Genomic DNA, 19,724 nt, shown 5'->3' with positions numbered 1-19,724 from the left:
CTTCTCCTCCTGCCCTCAATCTTTCCCAGCATCAGGGTCTTTTCCAATAAGTCAGCTCTTCGCATCAGGTGGCCAAAGTATTGGAGTTTCAGCTTCAATACCAGTCCCTCCAATGAACACCCAGGACTGATCTCCTTTAGGATGGACTGGGTGGATCTCTTTGCAGTCCAAGGGACTCTCAAGAGTCTTCTCCAACACCACAGTTCAAAAGCATCAATTCTTTGGCGCTCAGCTTTCTTTATAGTCCGACTCTCACATCCATACATGACCACTGGAAAAACTATAGCCTTTACTAGACGGACCTTTGTTGGCAAAGTGATGTCTCTGCTTTTTAATATGCGGTCTAGGTTGGTCATAACTTTCCTTCCAAGGAGTAAGCATCTTTTAATTTCATGGCTGCAATCACCATCTTGTGATTATGTCCGATAAATTGTATAGCCTATGAAATGTCTCCCCATTAGCATACCTCATACAGCTTATTCACTATGTCTGATTAGTTTTCCCCCAAAGTGGATAACTAAGCATACACACACACACACACACAAACACACACACATATGAGTTCTAGCACCAAGGGAACCCTTGGTGACCACACTGACATTAAAGGGCATCATCAGTGCTTTCTATTGAAAGACTGGCAAATAAAATAGGAAGTGATAGAAGAAATTTTCACATTTTGAGGTATGAGGAAATCATTCTGGATTATACACCATCCGACTTAAACTTTATGATAACCAAAATGACATGTTCTGTGGCCTGTCAAAAAAGCATTGCAGATATGCTTTAACCATTAAGAAAAAGAATGCATTTAAAAAATCAAAATAAAGTAACTGATTCAGGCATCCAAAATAGAGCCGGGTGGCCAATGTGGACACAGCTGCAGATATATTTCTGTATTACTAAGAACTTGAGTTTTCTGAACTGTATCAGACTCAAGGACACACTCAGCCATTAGAAAAAAAAAAAATAGCTTCTAGCAGCTGTCAAATCTCACCTATGGTTGTAAGGTCTCCTCTTCTAACAATTAAATTTTTTTTAACTTTAGGTGTAATAACAAAGACAGTTCAAGCTGTACTCTCCCCACAGAAGGCACTATATTCTTTTGGCCAGAATAGTACTAGACAATAAAATTGCTTTTTACTAGATTTCAGCAGAAAAAGGAGACATATATGCTGTGACCAATCGCCCCATTATGTATATATTAATATCACATCAGAAGTTAAAATCTACTTAGACAGAACTAGGCAGCTGGTTACCTGACCTCAACTCTCCCCAGAAGTACCAGATGCACGCTTGTTAAAAAAAAAAAAAAAATCTCTGGAATTCCCCAGAGAATAAGATCTATTTTCCAAGGTTTATTAGAGCAAGCACAGGTTATCATTGTTCTTCCTACTTCTAATTGGGCACCTGATTACAGAATGTCCTTTTAGCTGTTGCACCAAAACAGTGTACCAAGGGACTGAAATCTTAATCGTGTAAAACTCAGATCCCAAACCTGGAACTCAGGAATATTTGTGATGTGAGGTACAGAATTTCCATGCAGCAAACTGAGACAGAACTATGCCCTGTTTCAGCAGGAAGTAGCCAGAGTAGTCATCACCTGTTTCCCCCAAAGATCTGAGGGAAATTAACACATGATTGGGAAATGAAGCTTAGTGCCCTTAAAACTGAGTTCCCCTGCTGACTTTATGATTAACTCCTCTATCCAAGACTTTATTCCCTTTCTTGTCACCTCTGACTTCAATCCTGTGCTAACTGAACACTACTCAACCAGAGTCAGATGACTAAAATCACTGTTGCCAATAGCATCATTAAAGGAAAAATTCATGCGGTTTCTCCAGGGCAAGAACTCACAGACCCCCATGGACCACCATAAACCATAGACATCCTGACTCCTGAAACTACAGTTAAGAAATGTCACGTGATGGCGATTAATCCCAGACTCTTTGTTCATCCCCTTTTGAAAAGCATTAACTCAAAGACCAGGCTTGTCTTCCTTGCTTGGTACCCTGCAATAAACCCCTGCTTTGCTGTCAAGAGTTTGTCTCTCCATGCCAGAGGCACACAACAGCTTTCGCTCAGTTATAGTCATAAGTTAGAATATTCAACATTCCATGTCAAAAAGCCTCAAAGGAGATTTTTATAGGTGTCCATAAATCCTCTCAAGATCATAATAATTTAGGTTGAACCACATGACATAGAGCTTCTGAAGGTAAAATCAGTCAAATATTGCAGTTTCATATCATATACTTTAATAGGATTTGAGAAGTGGATAGGATCTTAAAAGTTACATGGCACAATGAAACTTCTACTGAAAGTTAAGGCTTATCAGAGAAAAACAGTTTGCCAGAGTCACTGGTCAGCTTGTGGCTAGACTTTGCTCTGAGAATCAGACCTTCTGATGTTTGTCCCACTGCATTCTGCTCATGGGTCATGCCTTGAATTCCTGACAACTTTTTAAAAGTAAAATATTTTTTAAAACAAACGTATTTTGGACAAGTTAGGCTACTGATTTATTCAATATGTTTAGCTTGGAGATGGTTGGATTGCAGTTCACCTATTTTTGCTTCAGTTCTCAATTAATAGGATATTATTTCACAATAAAGTGAGATTGTCATGTTGCTCCAGCTGAGGCTCACAGGCCCCTTGGGAAATTTATTTTGGAACAGCTAATCTTTGCAGTAGACTCATCATTCTTTAACTAAGATTCACTGTGCCCAGGCACATAAGAAGTAGTTTCCACTAATTGGCTAATGATACAGACACATACGTGACTCACTTCAAAGTCATTCACAATACTTTTTTTCAGTAGTGATGTCTGCAGAGTATTCAGTTCCTTAGGGCATTTAAACAATGGCACCTCAAACTGATACTTTTTCAGTAATTTCTTTTATAAAGTTCTTTCAACAGGTTGGAAATTACTACATTCACAAAGTCCCTTTTGCCAGTGTTAATGGGAATCTGGTTGTGCCTATGAACTAAACTTATGTTAGACTCTGGGCTTGAGTCACACCACAGATCATCAGACACCCACAGCAGTATTTTCTGCAATAGCTCTGTGTTCTTGTGGCTTCACACAAGAATGGAAGACTGCAATTGCTACAAGGAAAATAAAACACTCAGTAACCTCCCATGCTATTTGACTACATGTTTATAACAGCGTATTAGAAAGAAAATCTCCCTATTTATGTCTATTACTATACCTGCTGACCTACAGCTCTCTAATGCTCAGTGTTTTAACTATCTAATGTTTAATACCTACCATTCTTTATGATACTTGACTTCATGTAAAACCCTTGTTAGGAACATTTTGAGATGGCAGAAAATATGTGTAGGGTAACAATAAACAAGCATTCCCAATAGAGAGCCTTGGACCATCAATTCTGCAGCAAGTCATAACATTCACAGCAAAAATAGTTTATAATAACTGTAAAGTCCAGAAGAAACTTTTCCCCAAATCTGGAGGCAGACATTAAATTTGCTTGATGTCAAACAGTAATGTTATTGTTACTAGTTCTAAGGTAGGTTAGTAGTTCTAAGGCATGTGTGTGGTTAATAATTAAAAGTGAATTTAAGGAAATGGATTACACATCACCTTTCAGAGCTACTGTCTCTACCAAGCAACCAAGATATCTTTGCTATTGGTGCCGTGGTTCAGTCGCTAAGTTGTTTCCAATTCTTTGTAACTCCATGGATTATAGCACACCAGGCTTCCCTGTCCTCCACTATCTCCCAGAGTTTTCTCAAACTCATGTTCATTGGCTGGTGATGCCATCCAATCATCTTATCCTCTGTTGCCCGCTTCTCCTCCTGCCCTCAATCAGATACCTTTACCCAGTAAAATTGATTTTCAAAACAAAAATATTTGTTTTTCTGTTTTTTTTTTTCTTTTATTCCTTCTTTATCTATATCTCATATGTTTTATTTGCACTTGATGGATTGGCAGAATTCTGAAGTATAAGTTGCTGACACTGCAATTTCATTCAGTCTTCCTACTTTGTAAATTCAAAGACTCAGATGAAAGAATGGTGATGCAGGTAGAGCAAAACTGCAGTAATCTGCTCATTAATGTGTCTGTATTATCTCTCTTCCCTGTTTCATTTCCTCAGATACTTACAAGGGCTTCTTAGGACTACACCACAAATAAACTGTGTATATTCAAATCCTTTTGTCAGGGTCCACTTCAGGATAAATCCAAATGAAGACACATTATGTAATAGCTATGACATTTTGCCAATTATATGTGTTGCAAATATTTTCTGCAATTCTCTATTTTGATTTTTCAATTTAATATCTCCTGATTTATAGCACTGGTTTCTAATGTAGGCAAGTGTATCAATCTCATCCATTAAGGACAATGCTTTGTATTTTACCTAAGTATTTTCCAGCACAAATTCATGAAAATAGTATCTTATATTCTAGAATTTTTGTTTAATTTTCATGTTGAAATTTAAATTTATTCATCCTTAATTTATTTTTGTATATGGTACAGGGCTTCCCAGGTGGCGCAGTGGTAAAGAATCTGCCTGTCAATGCAAGAGATGCAAGAGTTGTAAGTCTGAACCCTGAGTCAGGAAGATTCTATGGAGGAGGACATGGCAACCCACTCCAGTATTGTTGCCTGGAAAATTCCATGGACAGAGGAGTCTGGCGGGCTATGGTCTATGGGGTCACAAAAGAGTCAGACATGACTGAGCATACACGCACACATGCACATGGTATGAGGTAAGAAACAGACTGATCTGCATTTTTTCCCTTATGAATATCCAGTGTTCTCAGTTATCACTTGTTAAGACTGATCCTTTACACCTTTGCCATAAATCAAATGTCCTTCTACACTAGTCTGTTTCCAAGCTGTCTATTCTATTCCACTGGCTTACTTGTCTATATGTGCAAGACCGTTGTTTCCTCTTACTCCTTTGATGCAACAATATTTGGAATCTCAACTCAATGTAAATGAACTCACCAGGGTTTACTCCCACTTGGCAAACCTATACCCCAATTTATCTCTTATTAACCTCACTGTCAAAAATGCTATTGAGGTTTATTATGTTTGCCCATCACAAAATCAGGAATCATCCACAGGAGAAAAATATCCTAAAGGGCAAATCCTTTATTGTCCCTGGCCTGGTGATTCTCACATCTTGTTAACATTTCAGTTACTTTAAATGAACTTTTAAAGATATTTTGACCAGATTTTCCCACTGTCCTCAGTAGACAGACTGTTTCAAATTACCTAGTATACCATTAGCAGAATCAAAAATAGTTTTTATATTGGAACTTATGTTTAAATGTTTATTTCACATTCTCTCCCCTTTATACAGGGGAGTATTTTTCTCCAAACATTTTATGTGATATTTTTAATGTTTCAATATATTTTACAAAAATCAGCACTTCTACTTTTCTTTCAACATCCCCTATCCCCCTTCTACCTTGCATCCAACATAGGTTTTTATCAATATGTGCTTTTTTATATCCCTGATGATTGCTATTGTACACAAACACTGTAGATTTTTGATAAGTGGTACTTGATTTATCAAAAATTAAAATGTTTAGTTCTTAATGGATTTTTTAACCCAATCCATGGATTACATCATTACATTTATAAATCTGGCAATTTTAACAATTTTTAAAGAAGGCTATTGCCATTGCTGACTCGAAACTCAGCATTCAAAAGACTAAGATCATGGAATCTGGTCCCATCACTTCATGGCAAATAGGTGGGAAACAATGGAAACAGTGACAGACTTTATTTTCTTGGGCTCCAAAATCACTGCAGATGGTGACTGCAGCCATAAAACTAAAAGACACTTGCTCCTTGGAAGAAAAGTATGACCAACCTAGACAGCATATTAAAAAACAGAGGTGTTACTTTGCTAACACAGGTCCATCTAGTCAAATATATTGTTTTCCCAGTAGTCACGTATGGATGTGAGAGTTGACCATAAAGAAAGCTGAGTGCCAAAGAATTGATGCTTTTGAACTTTGGTGTTGGAGAAGACTCTTGAGAGTCCCTTGGACTGCAAGGAGATTCAAACAGTCCATCCTACAGGAAATCGGTCCTGAATATTCATTGGAAGGACTAATGCTGAAGGTGAAGCTCCAATACTTTGGCCACATGATGTGAAGAACTGACTGATTGAAAAAGACCTTGATGCTGGGAAAGATTGAGGGCAGGAGGAGAAGAGGACAACAGAGGATAAGATGGTTGGAGGGCATCACTGATTTGATGGACTTGACTTTGATCAGGCCCTGGAGTTGGTGATAGACAGGGAAGCCTGGTGTGATGCAGTCCCTGGGGTTGCAAAGGGTTGGACACGACTGAGTGACTGAACTGAACTATTGCCATTTGACAAATTAAATTCCCCTTAACAGTTTTAAATTAACTTAATATATTCAATTTTATTTTAAGGACTATCAATGAGGAGTCATCAAACAATATCTTTTGATTTAATTCTCTTAAAATATAAATATGAATTGAAATAACTAATGAATAGAATATTTTCAAACTTGCTTAAAAATATCAATAAAATGACCCAATTTATTTCATTATCTCCATCTCTAATGTTAAACCTTCCCAGGACTGGGACTTCCCTGATAGTCCAGTGCTAAATAATCCACATTCCAATGTAGGGGACATGGGTTCAATTCCTATTCAGGGAACTAAGATCCCACATGCCCAAGGACAGCTGAGCCCACAGTGCCACAACAAAGAGCCTGCTCTATAATGAAGACTGACTGCAGCTAAAATTTAAAAAAATAAAAATCTTCCCAGAACTAAATTCATTAGCCACTTTAAAAAGTGATCTTGAGAAAACTGGCCTTAAATTCTTATATGAATGTAGAGAAAATTTCTTACTTGACTACAAGTTTTCAACAAAAAGAGATTTCAGGGCCTTAAATACAGAGCACACACATGCTGGTTGACTTTTCTCAAGATTATGAGGAACAAACAAGCCTTACTCTATAGATACTACATCAACAGAGGTTCTCAGATCATGGCCTCCAGATAGCGTTGTCTTCAGTCCATTTATCATGGGTTCAATTTACAACTTAACTAATTCAGATCTTATTTCAGTCTCTAGTCTTCCTCTCAGGTATTCCTCAATGGATCCAGCTAATCTAGTTTTTGTCTAATATTATACTGAATTATTTTCAAATTATATCCACACAGTAAGGTCACAGCATGTAGAGTCAAATGGCATCCAATTTAATTCTCCAAATCTTTCATGAAATTATTGGACTACCCATTTGTTTGACTAAGTTACAGAAAGGACAAGTTATATTTCTACTCTTACATTGCCTATTGATAATGTCTACATTCTACTCTGTCGCCATATTTAAATCATCCATATTTGTTTCACAGGACTTTAAACATTGAAAAACAATGGTATTCCCATTATCATGACTGTGTAAATATTTACTACAGTACCCAGCAAAAGGTTATCCTTTGGGATAACCTTTTATTCTCCTTGTGTTAAATGTTACAATTTTTGTGCCATGTAAAGATATTCCTAGCATACTAGGAAGCCAGGGCTCTTTCCTTAAACTGCATTAGATCTGTAAAACCATATGATCATTTTCTTGAAATCTGAACCATTTATTTCTCATGGAGATTTTGATTTTCACCTAGAAACTAACTGGCTTTTTCTCCCCTTAATGAGCTATGAAGCAGAATGCTGTCCAGCTCTTTAGTTCATTTTTCCATTGCTGGGATCCATTCCATTCCTCTTGTTGAGGACATTCTTCTTGGAGTTAATTGACTTCCTGTTTTAATTTAGAAGAATTCCTTTCTTTTTTATTTGTTTTATTTTGAGAAAAATGCATAAAAGTATAAATCATAATATTAACAAAAATAAATACTGTACACTCAGAATTAATAACTGCCTGTCACATGTGCCTTATCATTCTTTTAATAAGTAGATTAAAGCATTCTAGATAAAGATAAAACCTCATTTATTTTCATTTCCTAGTCTCCTTCTTCTATCTATCCTCACATACCTACAACCACTGTCATGAATTCAGTGTCTGTTATTTTTCCAGGGTTCATACTTCTCATACATAGGCATAAACATTAACAATATAGATTACTGTCTGAAAGTTATGTGTATCTATATATAATGAAGGGTCAAATGTTTTAGTTTTTAATTTTGTGTTTTCCACAATCTGTTGCAGACCATGTCTGATGCCATGGTCAGGTGTCTGATATGCAGCTTAAGCCACAAACAATTCACTAGTGAGTTCAACCACACTAAACGAATCTCTGACTTTGATGTTCAGTGAGGCAAATCCACTGAATGCATACTTAGAACAATATTGAACAGCCATAAATTTTTTAAAGCATTTCTGATTTGTTTTGTAATGAGCCATAAGGAACAGTTTACAAATCCACACTGATTCTCAGAACACACTTTGATTAGCAGTGTCTAGAGGATGCTGTCTTTACATTAAATGATTTAATTCTAACTATACAATTTAACAATTTGATTTATTTCACTTATGCATTTTACCAAGTGCATACTCTTTAATTGATAGTTTTTTTTATATCTGACATAATAGTATCCAATATTGATGTACATTTGTTTTCAGTATTTTGCTTTAACAAGCAATATTATTACTCATTAAATATCTGAATGTCCAATATGCCAGGTTTTGATGGAGGTCCTATTTACACAAGGAAGTAGAAAAGGTCATCTCTCTCCCGCTGGGTGGGAAGAAGTTCTAATTTAGGCTGTATAGTTATGGAAGGCCTTATAGTAGAATCAATGTGTGTACTAACATTGATGAAAGTAAACCAGTCTTACAAAGATCTTTTACAGATTCAGAAAAGTACAGGTAGAAAAACTGCTGATAAAAGCTCCTTATTCACATTTCCTATTATAAGGAATTTTTCATATAAATGCCTAGAAATGAAATTTCTGGGTCATATGGAATGCATATATATTATTTTCAAGATCCTCTTATATTCTAAGTGTTTTCTTTTTCCCTAAAATTACATTCCTACCCTGAGGTTCTAATTTTTCTGCATTTTACACATTAAAAATTTTTGTCAACAGGATATGAAATGTTACCTTATATAAAGTTAAATATTACTGATTATTCTAGGGTTTGAGTACTCTCTTGTTTTTGTGAGTGAGGGGAAACTATTAAAGGTGTCTCTTCTATAAATTGCCTTTTTGTTTTCTTGTCCATTTTTAGTTGCACTATTAGTTTTTGTCTTATTATATAAAAAAGTGAAAGTAAAAGTCACTCAGTTGTGTCAGACCTCACGGACTATACAGTCCATGGAATTCTCCAGGCCAGAATATTGAAGTGGGTAGCCATTCCCATCTGCAGGGGAATCTTCCCAACCCAGGGATCGAACCCAGGTCTCCCACATTGTAGGACGATTCTTTACCAGATGAGCCAGGCATTTGTTTTTTCAAGTGCAGGTGACTGAGGCACAGTGCTATACAAAAAAGTTACCAGTTTAAAGCATACAGTTGAAAGGGTTTTGAAAAATAACAATTATTTAACCAATGCCACAATCAAGATACAAAAGGCTTCCCTTATCCCCAAAAGTTCGTGTGTCCATTTGCAGCCATCTTCTCACCACCCTTCAGTCTCTGACAACCACCGCCCATCAGTCTCTATTCACTTCAAATAATAGGCTTTGATTATTTTCCCCTGAAGCCGAACAATCTTCCAAAAGAAGCCTTGTCACCATTTCCTCTTAATTCAAAAATGCCTTCAGGCAACAGCTAGACCTACCTCTTCTGTCTTAGGTTTGAACCCATCCTGGATCCTCTTACCACCTGGCTTTCAGCTATATTTGGCTGATGGGAGGTTAAAGCTCTTCCTGGGTGACCCTTTCTTTATGACTCTGATTCTCACTAAGCTCCAGTAATACTTCAGAAAACTTAGCTAGGCACTTGACAACTCTGTCTTAGCCTTCACTTCCTGCTTGCACAGGACGTCAAAAAGAACCAGAGGTGAAAACTTAGGGCCTTCTTGGGTCTTTACTGAGCATCCTCAGATCCCTAAGCAAGTACATGGCCTTATAGATTCCCAGGAATTTGTTAATACGTTGTTGCTGTTGCTTAATTGCTAAGTCGTGTCTAACTTTTTTGTGACCCCATGGACTGTAGGGCTCCCCTGTCCATGGGATTTCCCAGGCAAGAATACTGGAGAGGGTTGCCATTTCCTTCTCCAGGAGTTCTTCCTGACCCAGGGGTTGAACCCATGTCTCCTGCATTGGCAGGCAGATTCTTCACCACTGATTCACCTGGGAAGCCCCAGGAATATGTTAGCATTTTTCAAAGCCCCTGTGGAAATTTTATTTCCCCAATTTTCCTCTATAGTTTTATGGCTGGTATATTGTTGGCCCCAACAGTTATTCCCTGCATTAGGCAGCTATGCAATTAAGGCCCAGTTTCCGACAAACACCCACAGAGAAGAGGCCTGTTTTGCTCTGGTGATCCCTGACTGAGCTCAAATAAAGACAGTCTGGCTGGTGGGATCTCCTGGTGAGCCACCAAACAGGACGAATAATGGCAATGCTCTAGAAAATGGTTGTTGAAGGAACTTTTACCAATTTATAACCCTTTCAATTGCTGTCAGGCTGCTGGTTTCACTGTGATTCCATAGTGATGATTTTCAAGGCTCCCACAGAGCTGGAGATTAGAAGATGGGATTACAATAAATTAAAAAATCACAGAGCACTCTATTCTTCCTGAGATTCAGCCACTTTTCTTGAATAATTGTACTCATATTGCCTTTTACTAATTTCCAGATTCTGAAACTTTTAATTCTGACAATTTTTGCTGCTTTTCTCATTGCTTTTCTGAAGGAAAATATTTTCAAAAGTCTTTAACCTGCCATTTTCCTATGCAAAATTCCTATGCAATTTTGCCAAAATCCTATGAATCAACTTTATCCCCAATTATCCAAATAAATCAATTTAATGAACACATTTCCCACCCAGAATTTATTTGACAACTGCTGAAAGAGTTTTCCTCCCCTTCCAGATAGGAATTATTATTCTGATTGATTATGTGGCTGAAATCTCTAAATAATACCTAACTGTGCCTCTGGCATAAGCTGCACAGTTTATAAAGACTGTGTTTGAAGTACAATCTTTTTTTTTTTTTTTTAAACTGGTGCAGAATTTTATTTATTTTTTTTTTATTAGTTGGAGGCTAATTACTTCACAACATTTCAGTGGGTTTTGTCATACATTGATATGAATCAGCCATAGAGTTACACGTATTCCCCATCCCGATCCCCCCTCCCACCTCCCTCTCCACCAGATTCCTCTGGGTCTTCCCAGTGCACCAGGCCCGAGCACTTGTCTCATGCATCCAGCCTGGGCTGGTGATCTGTTTCACCATAGATAATATACATGCTGTTCTTTCAAAACACCCCACCCTCACCTTCTCCCACAGAGTTCAAAAGTCTGTTCTGTACTTCTGTGTCTCTTTTTCTGTTTTGCATATAGGGTTATCATTACCATCTTTCTAAATTCCATACATATGTGTTAGTATGCTGTAATGTTCTTTATCTTTCTGGCTTACTTCACTCTGTATAATGGGCTCCAGTTTCATCCATCTCATTAGAACTGATTCAAATGAATTCTTTTTAATGGCTGAGTAATATTCCATGGTGTATATGTACCACAGCTTCCTTATCCATTCATCTGCTGATGGGCATCTAGGTTGCTTCCATGTCCTGGCTATTATAGACAGTGCTGTGATGAACATTGGGGTGCACGTGTCTCTTTCAGATCTGGTTTCCTCAGTGTGTGTGCCCAGAAGTGGGAAGTACAATCTTTTTGGATTTACAAAAAACATGGATGTAAATGCCTTTGAAGTATTAACAGAAATTACCTATATAGTTCTTTCTTCAAGAGGAATAAACCCTGATAGAATGATTTTCATTGTCTTAAAAATTCAGTACTCTGATTTCAACTGGCACTTTTAAATAATGAGACATCTAAAAATAAATCATTTGCTGAAAATATAAATAAGACTTATCTCTGAGTTACCTTAAGTAAGTGTGATTTAACGCATCTTACACAACACCTGTTGCCGTGAAATGTACCAGTACCTTCTCTTGTTTTCCTCCTGTCATGTTCTGAGACTTAAAGCCACTCTGTGAGTATCATGAAAAACAAAAATAACTGTTTGTTTTAATTTCTGTGTGCTTCAAACAAAACTTCTATATAATCACAACAACACTTGACAGATACTTATCTCTGGCAATGCACTTTCCATGGTCCAATTCTTCAAACAGACCCTCTCAAATGTGATGTATTTCAGGAAAATACACTGTATTTTAGTACAATTTATGAACCATCTATGGTTTGAAAAAATTACACGTACAGTCATTTACAACCTCCCACATCTGCAGATGTTTTTCATACTTGTACTTTTTGAAAAAACTGTACTTGTACTTTTGAAAAATTTATGTACCAAATGTCATTTGGCTTAGTGTGTGCATGCTCAGTCACATCTGACTTTTGCCAACCCATGGACTGTAGCCCACCAGGCTTCTCTGTCCATGGAATTTTCCAGGCAAGAATACTAGAGTGGGTTCCTATTTCCTTCTCCGGGGCATCTTCCTGATCCAGGGATTGAACTCATGTTTCTTGCATCTCCTGCACTGGCAAGTGGATTCTTTACCACTGCACACTTGGGAAGCACCATTTTGGCTTAGTAGAGAAGATCAAAAAATTCAGGCTATTTGAAAAAAAAAAACAAAATTAAATTCCAATCCTCTTGTCTTTGCTCGGTGTATCTAATTTTTCTCTTCTATCTAGGTGAGTTTATGGAACTGAGAGCATAGCTTCTCTGCAGATGCCACGCTGGAAAGATGGATTATATAAGAATGGGTTGATGTAGTCAAACAATCAGTAACCACAACAAGAGTGCAATTAACACACAAAAGATGCATTTCCACATAACTTTTAAAACTGTACAATTGCTGGATAATTCCAGGGAATTATAGTTTATTGGAAAACAAACTGAGTTGGCACTTCCTACGGTCAAAGTACCAAAGACAGATCATACATATATAGAGGTACTGAAATCACAAGAGGAATTTATCCTCACTAGTTGCTTTCAAGACCTCACATACCTATTGTGGGCAGAAGGTGAATACTTGACATTATTTTTGTAAGGTGTAATAACTGCAACATAAAGAAAGGCTGCAGAATTTTGCCTCTGAAGACATGCCAATCTCTATAAAAATGTATCTAGAAATTCAGAAGCTAGAAAAGCAGTAAAACATTTACTCCAAGTAGAGGATAAAGCCTATAGTCAGAGGGAAGGCAAGAGTCAAAGGAGAGAGGTAAATAAACAAAATTAGCTCTAAAACAGCCATGATGTTGTTTAATAATCTATTTTTATCACTGCCTGATTGAATAAACTGAGAACTTATGAACTCCAAAAATTAACAAAAATATTCTCATGTTGAGGGCATCTGGGTTCTAGAAATACTCTGTTCATCTGTGAATTTCCTTAATAAACTGGAGTTCAAGTTCTCTTCTCTAAGCCAGATGGCATCATGCAGTGAATTGCCTAACAATTATAGAGATAACCAGCAGCACATTAGAATTAAGGAGTATCTTTCATCCAATCTCCTTGCTTTGGCAAAAATTCCAAAACAATCAGAAAAATCCCACTGCACATCCGGCTAAACATATGAGTGACTAACAATTAAATATGTATTTGGTGACAACAGTGAGATAACAGTCACAGCTGTCCATGCCTGCATCCTCAGTCTTTAAGTCATGTCCAACTCTTTCCAACCCCATGCATGGACTGTAGTCTGCAGGCTCCTCTGTACATGGGTTTTCCCAGGCAAGAATACTGGAGTGGGTTTCCATTTCCTTCTCCAAAGGATCTTCCTAACCCAAGGATAAAACCCATGCCTCCTGCATTGGCAGGTGGGTTCTTCACCCCTGAACCAGCAGGGGGAAATGGCAACTTGAATGAAGGTTCTGATGTTATAAATAAACCTGGACAGTAATATTATAGAATTAATACATATCTGTAAGTGATTCAGGTAAGTACGTTGGATTTAGGGGAAAGTGACAAGTTAACCCTTACATTTGGGACATACCTAAACATAAGGATAAAGTTTAGAAAATTGGTCTAGGCTAGAAAAACAATTCTGGGAGTCATCAGAATAGACACATGGTCACTGAAGTCATGGGTGAGGGTAAGATTTCTTAAGATAAGAGTGCAAAGTAAGAAATAAAAAGGCCTACAAATGAGATTTGAGGAACTCCAATGATTAATAGCTAACAGAAAGTGACAATGCCCTTAATGAAGATATGAGATGAAATGCCAAAGAGGTAGGTAGGAACACTAGGATATATTACCTCTGTAAGTAAAAAGAATTAATTTCAATAAACAAGAAGTAGTCAGTGATGTTGGGCTTCCCAGGTGGTTCAATGGTAAAGAACCCACCTGCCAATGCAGGAGACTCAGGTTCAATCCTTGGGTCTAGAAGATCCCCTGGAGCAGGACATGGTAACCCACTCTAGTATTCTTGCCTGGTGAATCCCAAGGACAGAGGAGCCTGGTGGGCTACAGTCCATGGGGTCGCAAAGAGTTGGACATGACTGAAGTGACTTAGCACACACACACAGTCAACGATGTTGGATGATTCTGAGGCATTTAAAAACAACTGAAAATCTCCGTTACATTTAGTCACATGAAGGTGACTAGTGAACTTAGCAAGAGTTAGACTAGGATAGTTTAAGGAGTATGTGAACTGACAGTTGAGGAAAACTCTCAGAAAACTGCAGGTGTACCCAACTTTTGAGAGAGAAGTTGGGAAATGAAGAGGAGGCAGGGATGATAGTTGGGAGAGTATTTGGGATGAGATGGATAAAATGTGTTTTTTTAAAGTGGTAAATGGACCTGAGAATAATTAATTGCTACCAGTAAGTATTAATATATGGTTGAGGGACAAAGTGCTAAGACTCGAAAAAGTTAAGTAAAACAAATAGGTTAAGTGTTTTGGAAGACAGAGACAAACTGAAAGGAAGAACCTTAGGAGATGGAAGAAAGAGAAAACACTCAAATACAACCTCAGAGAAGAAAGAGGGCAGAGATGGATAGAAGTGTCTGTTGGTTTGGCAACAAGAAGCAAGAGATTTCTCAACTAAAAGTTTCTGTTTCACTGTGAAGAAGAAAAGAATGGGTGGAAATGATGGGGTTCAATACTGAGGAAAGTAAAGTTTCTCTCAGAGTCATAATTTGATTCATCCAGGTTACCATTTTGTCATATAGTTGCAAGGAAAAGAAGGAAGCAAAGAGAATTAGGGTCCATAAAAAAGCTATTTAAATGTCATATTAAGTTTGGTAGAGCTACTGGTGCCAGAAAAACTCTCCCAATAAAGTATATAACATAACTGTTTTGTGATATAAATAAATAGGCAATTTAGATTTGTAAACCCTGAGAAAAAAGGACTATCTGTCTCATGGAAGAATGATGGGAAACAGGTTGACAATGATGTCTAAAGACCAGAAACTCTGGTTTCACTTCTAATATAGGCATCAAAAAGCTTTAATTCTTAATTACTAAAGGAACATCCTCACTGATCTCATTCAAAAAGAGCTAATGTATAACTAAGAACTTATCTCAGTGTCCATGCTTGAAAGTCCAGACATGCATAAAGAAAAACATAGTGACACTTGAAGCAATGACATACACTCTGGCCCTTCTCATTTCAGAGCTTATTGATTTTAGGTTTCTGGGGTTAGGTTCATGAACACAGTTGCAAGATATGGCTCAGAGTAACTAATTTCATTTTATCTATTTTTACTTAAAGTGTTAGACCTACAGGAGATTAGAAGTTGAGAAACCCTTTCACTTTTACTTGTAAAAACTAAGGCTCAGAGAAGCTTTACCAACGTCATGAGGCTAATTCCTGGTATAAGAGATGTGACTGTGTATGAAAGTTACTTCAAAATGTCCATGAACAATACACAGATATAAAAGTGACATAAAACGCACTAACCTAAGCCAGTTTAACCCTCCTCGTTGCAGCCATATAAGATACTGTGCCTGCCTCTATCAGGAGGCTTCGCTTTTGGATTATAATCTCTACTGGGGAGGGTTTCTTCTCCTGACATATTGACCCACCGCATCCCAGGTTATACGAAGACAGAGACTACTCTGATCCCTCCTTGTTTCCACAATGTAGAATGTTGTAGGTGTTGAGTAATTATGGGATAAATTTGTTCATGACTAAAATCTAAGTTTCATGACCCTCAGTGACAGACCTCTTGGTATTTATATATTAGTTAAGACATTTTGTAAACATGCAGATATAATAAAAAGGAAAATTCATTTTTATAATAACTTTTTATATAATAAAAAGGAAAATTAGCTTTTTTAGCCATTTTCTCAAAATGGCTAAAACAAAACAAATATTAAAACTATGTACTCAATATTTTGCAATAACCTATAAGGGAAAAGAACCTGCAACAATAAATATATATATATATATATATATATATATATATATACACATATATATCTGAATCACTTTGCTGTGTACCTGAAACTAACAAAACATTGTAAGTCAGCTATACTGAAAAGCATTGCTAATTGTATCTTTTTAAATCCCTCAAAAATTATAGATGACACAACAGAACTCCTTCTCAAAAGGTCTTATATTTTGAGATTCTGATCCTCAGAAAAGTACATTTCCATTTGTTAAAAGCAAAAGAAAAAAAAATATGCTGACATTCTAGACTGCTTTTGGATATAATTCCAATATCCCTTCTTTTCACATGAAGTCCTAAAATTAAGATAAGCACAACTGATCACACCTGACACATTAATAGTTTGCCAAGACAAGCCCAGATTGTCACAAACGCAGTGAGACAAGACTCCCTTCATATATCACGGCATTCTCAATTGAGCTTTTCAAGGTAACCCAAGAATTAGTGGTTTTCCACCTCTTTTATCTTGCTATAACTTATTTCTTGCTACCCATCAAGTACACCTGGGATACTGAGACACGTGTTTTGAAAAAGGGATAGAGCCTAGAGCACATGATTTGGGCATGGTCCAAAAATCCCTTTTATGTAAGCAGCAACTCAACTTTCAAATCTACATTTACTCATGAGAATATGTCACATATTGGGTTAGCCAAAAAGTTCGTCTGGATTTTTCGGAGAGATAGTGTGGAAAAAACCTGAACGAATTTTTGGTCAACTCAATATAAGAATATATATCACAGTAGAAACAAGATGAAGAGCCACAGTTATGAGGTAAATCTCAATTGCTTCCAAAATCTCCTCGAGTTGTTTCACTCAGAAAAAGTTGGCCCAGTGGTAAAATGTTTCTCCCTCTTCAGTTCAGCTCAGTTGCTCAGTTGTGTCCGATTCTTTGCGACCCCATGAATGGCAGCACGCTAGGCCTCCCTGTCCATCACCAACTCCCGTAGTTTACTCAAACTCATGCCCATTGAGTCGATGATGCCATCCAGCTATCTCATCCTCCTGCCTCCAATCCCTCCCAGCATCAGGGTCTTTTTCCAATGAGTCAACTCTTCGCATCAGGTGGCCAAGGTACTGGAGTTTCAGCTTCAGCATCAGTCCTTCCAATGAACACCCAAGACTGATTTCTTTTAGGATCGACTGGGTGGATCTCCTTGCAGTCCAAGGGACTCTCAAGAGTCTTCTCCAACACCATAGTTCAAAAGCATCAATTTTTTGGCGCTCAGCTTTCTTCACAAGCCAACTCTTACATCCATACATGACTACTGGAAAAATCATAGCCTTGACCAGATGGACCTTTGTTGGCAAAGTAATGTCTCTGCTTTTTAATATGCTATCTAGGTTGGTCATAACTTTCCTTCCAAGGAGTAAGCATTTTTTAATTTCATGGCTGCAATCACCATCTGCAGTGATTTTGGAGCCCAAAAAAATAAAGTCTGACACTGTTTCCACTGTCTCCAAATCTATTTCCCATGAGGTGATGGGACCAGATGCCATGATCTTAGTTTTCTGAATGTTGAGCTTTAAGCCAACTTTTTCACTCTCCTCTTTCACTTTCATCAAGAGGCTTTTTAGTTCCTCTTCACTTTCTGCCATAAGGGTGGTGTCATCTGCATATCTGAGGTTATTGATATTTCTCCCAGGAATCTTGATTCCAGCTTGTGCTTCATCCAGCCCAGCATTTCTCATGATGTACTCTGTATATAAGTTAAATAAGCAGAGTGACAATATACAGCCTTGACGTACTCCTTTTCTTATTTGGAACCAGTCTTTTGTTCCATATCCAGTTCTAACTGTTGCTTCCTGACCTGCATACAGGTTTCTCAAAAGGCAGGTCAGGTGGTCTGCTATTCCCATCTCTTTCAGAATTTTCCACAGTTTATTGTGATCCACACAGTCGAAGGCTTTTGCGTAGTCAATAAAGCAGAAATAGATGTTTTTCTGGAACTCTCTTGCTTTTTTGATGATCCAGCGGATATTGGCAATTTGATCTCTGGTTCCTCTGCCTTTTCTAAAACCAGCTTGAACATCTGGAAGTTTTCAGTTCATGTGTTGCTGAAGCCTGGCTTGGAGAATTTTGAGCATTACTTTACTAGCATGTGAGATGAGTGCAATTGTGCGGTAGTTTGAGCATTCTTTGGCATTGCCTTTCTTAGGGATTGGAATGAAAACTGACCTTTTCCAGTCCTGTGGCCACTGCTGAGTTTTCCAAATTTGCTGGCCTATTGAGTGCAGCACTTTCACAGCATCATCTTTCAGGATTTGAAATAGCTCAACTGAAATTCAATCACATACACTAGCCTTGGTCATAGTGATGCTTCCTAAGGCCCACTTGTCTTCGTATTCCAGGATGTCTGGCTCTAGGCACCACTGTGATTATCTGGGTCATGAAGATCTTTCTTGTACAGTTCTTCTGTGTATTCTTGCCACCTCTTCTTAATATCTTCTGCTTCTGTTAGGTCCATACCATTTCTGTCCTTTATCGAACCCATCTTTGCATGAAATGTTCCCTTGGTATCTCTAATTTTCTTGAAGAGAACTCTAGTCTTTCCCATTCTGTTGTTTTCCTCTATTTCTTTGCATTAATCGCTGAGGAAGGCTTTCTTATCTCTCCTTGCTATTCTTTGGAACTCTACATTCAAATGGAAATATCTTTCCTTTTCTCCTTTGCTTTTCGCTTCTCTTCTTTTTACAGCTATTTGTAAGTCCTCCTCAGACAACCATTTTGCCTTTTTGCATTTCTTTTCCATGGGGAAGGTCTTGATCCCTGTCTCCTGTACCATGTCACAAACCTCTGTCCATAGTTCATCAGGCTCTCTGTTTGTCAGATCTAGAGAAAATGTCAAATTGTAAGTGTATCACATAGGATACCAACAACTGTCTGACTCCCCCAAGCAGTATGATTCTTTAAATTGCTAAAAAAAAAAAAAAAAAAAACCAAATGTAGTTTATGGTTAGTGAGATAAGAGTGGTTTCCCTTTCAAATCATTGTCCAGAATTTAACGTACCCTGCAAATCTAGGAGATGAATATAGTGGGTGCCGACGAGATCTTCCTGGGCGGTGGAGGGGGAGTAGAGGCATATAATCATCACTTGGCTTTAATGCTGAGCCAAGAAAATGCAGTAGTCTAGGGCTCACACTACAGTGTTCCCCTCATAGCCCAGTTGGTAAAGAATCTGCCTACAATGCAGGAAACCCTGGTTCAATTCCTGGGTCAGGAAGAT

The sequence above is a fragment of the Dama dama genome, chromosome 25, assembly GCF_033118175.1.
Source record: "Dama dama isolate Ldn47 chromosome 25, ASM3311817v1, whole genome shotgun sequence".
NCBI classification, from domain to species: domain Eukaryota; kingdom Metazoa; phylum Chordata; class Mammalia; order Artiodactyla; family Cervidae; genus Dama; species Dama dama.
This window is presented reverse-complemented; position numbering follows the sequence as displayed.